A 2,881-nucleotide genomic window follows, 5' to 3' on the forward strand; every position below is an offset into this window, starting at 1 on the left:
ATAACTTATTGTTTGTATTTCTATATTATCTTGAAATTACGACTTGTGAAAGTAATGCCCTTAGGCTATTGCAATAAATTAAAATTAATTTGGAAAGAAATCAAAATATATTTGCTAGTTAACTTAGTCCGATTTGTTTTTTTTTTTATTGATATCGTTTTGCAATGTTTAAAATATTTAGTACATAATTGTGATATTTATTGTTGTTAGAAATATAATAATGGTCGACCGACAATTTTTTTCTTTGACTTTCCCAATATGTAATTATGATCAATTCCAATGCATTGGAAGGTAACAGGAAAGATGCGTTGTGCATGTAATTTAAATAAACTTCATTTTAAACATACAACCAAAGACAATATAAAATACCCATAAAATAGAGCCGTTAGTTTCACCATAGATGGTTTATAACACAAGATCGTAAAAGTATCCAGTAATACCAACCCAAGTGGTTTTAAGCAATCTGATTACCGAGATAAAAATTGAAGACCTGTTTTAAACAAAAATCAGACCTTTTATCGCCTTCCCTTAAAAATATTCATTACGTTGAAACTTTCAACAAAAATCTTCCTAATATTATAAATGGGAAGTTTAGATGGATGGATGGGTATTTGTTAGAGTTTGTAGCCTAAATGAACAGATTTCGATGAAATTTGGTGCAGATGTATAGGATACTCTGAATTTTGTTTTCTTTAATTCCACGAGGACGGACTCGCGGGCGAAAGCTAGTTAATAATAAAGTTTGTCCAAAAAGAAATTCTGGTTTAAAGACAAAACTTTAGCGATGTAATACTTTATAAATAAGAATCAAATACGTAAATATGTAATGATTTCTTTACACAGCCTCCATACTCCCTTATTTAATTGGAAGTATAGTATATCTACTTTCAGGACATGAGTCAAAAATAGATACAGACTTTATAAAATAACTATTAATGTATATCATGTGGTACATATTCCTTGTATTTTTATGATAATTTGCGTATTCGGTTTGTAACGTTAATTGTTATTTTACTACGCATTTATAGGTTAACGAACCTAATGAGATAATTACACGCAACCGGTATTATTAGAACAACGATCTCTTCCGCTTACAACCGAGGCCGTTTCAATACTCCAAACTATTAATTATATTACAATACAATATTTTGTAAAAAAAAACTGTATTTTTAAAGGAATATATCAAATTGCCTTTTGTTTTAAACATTGTTGATTTACTGATACGCAATTTCAGGGCTTCTACTAGTGATGTTCGATTTGTATTTATTCGAGTCAATCATTCTCGTTTTTTAAATATTTCATGATGCTCTACAAAAGATATAAGTGATTTATAGTTTGTTGTTCGAGGGAAGACATTAAAATTGTTCTAAAATTCTTTGCCATTTTACTTTAAAACATTAATCAACAGTTTTTTTCAATTTTAAGTACCTAAATCCAAACTTACCAGGAAAGTAATTAGTTGCTACACATTATTATCGATTTTACATACAAATAAAAGCTTAATTTTACAATTAATTACGTTTTTATGTCGACATTAAAACTCAGCCAGGATTCGCGTCAAGGCGCTTTCATAATGTAATTACGACTTTTGATAAAACGAAACTCTCGTACGCTACGTTTAACCTAGAACGTTCCAACTTGCTTATCTTCCCCTTAATTTAATTAAATTTGTTTTATAGCTATAATTAATTACGTATTTTTATAATTACAGCTCAATTTCAAGTGCTATAAACTTACAATTACATATGGAAGTTCCCTAAAGACTTTGAGAATTACAAAAAAGAAAATTTTCAAATTGCAAAAGGTGACAATTTTTGATATTACACGTAAACGGAAAATGAACTTCTCAAGTTGAATATTAAAAACAGCTCAAGAACGTGATCATTTCCAAGCAAATACAAATAAATAAAATAAAAGCATGAAGCGTTTTGATAATCTTAGCTTTTATAACTTAATAGTTTTTTAATACAAATAAACAATATTTAGTTGAATCGATCTATTGAGTACAAATCATACCAGTAATATAACCTACAAAGTTTAGGATGAATAATGTTAGAATTACGAAAACACCTGGTTTTATGAATTTCGTAATTACGTCATAAATTGAAGCAAATGGATGAAGGAAAAGGAATGCCAAGTAAATATTCGTGTTTGCACTTAAGTTAATATAAGCAATGATCAAACCTAATATCGTGTTACAGAAAATTGAATGCAAATATTACTGTATATAAAACACTATTTATTGTATAAACGTGATTAGTATAATTTAATATTATTGATCTACTATCGCTTGAAAACATGTTTTAACCGACTTCCCAAAAGGAGGTTCAATCAAATCAATTTTGATTGAATCTCCTTTTAGGAAGTTTGCTTTTGTGCGAAGCCAACTCGCAAGCGTTGCTTGGAATCCGGTGTACGCGGTGCAGTCGCAAAGAGTTGAGAGTATCCAACGAAGTTTTACACGTCATTTAGCGTTTGCATATTCTGACAGGCTTAAATATTTCAATATGATGTCCCTTAAAACAAGGAGACAAGTATTAGACACGTGTTTTCTTTAAAAGCTACTCAATGGTTCACTTCATTGTCATCAGCTACTTGAGAGTGTACTCTTTTCAGTGCCGAGACCAAACTCACGCAGTAGTAAGAAACTGTTTTACATTCCGAGGTGTAGAACAAACCTCGGACAGCATTCGCCTCTAATACGAATCTGTTGCGATTTCAATAGATTAACTGAATACGACAACACAAATAAAATAGATCTATTTGGTATGAACTTTAACTCTTTCAAGAAAAATGTAAAAATTGTTTATGACAAGCTTAATTCCTAAATTTACTTAATACATTTTTATATAGCTTTAATTAATTTACTTAATATATACTT

Source organism: Papilio polytes, unplaced genomic scaffold (genome assembly GCF_000836215.1).
Source record: "Papilio polytes unplaced genomic scaffold, Ppol_1.0 DF821289.1, whole genome shotgun sequence".
Taxonomy (NCBI): domain Eukaryota; kingdom Metazoa; phylum Arthropoda; class Insecta; order Lepidoptera; family Papilionidae; genus Papilio; species Papilio polytes.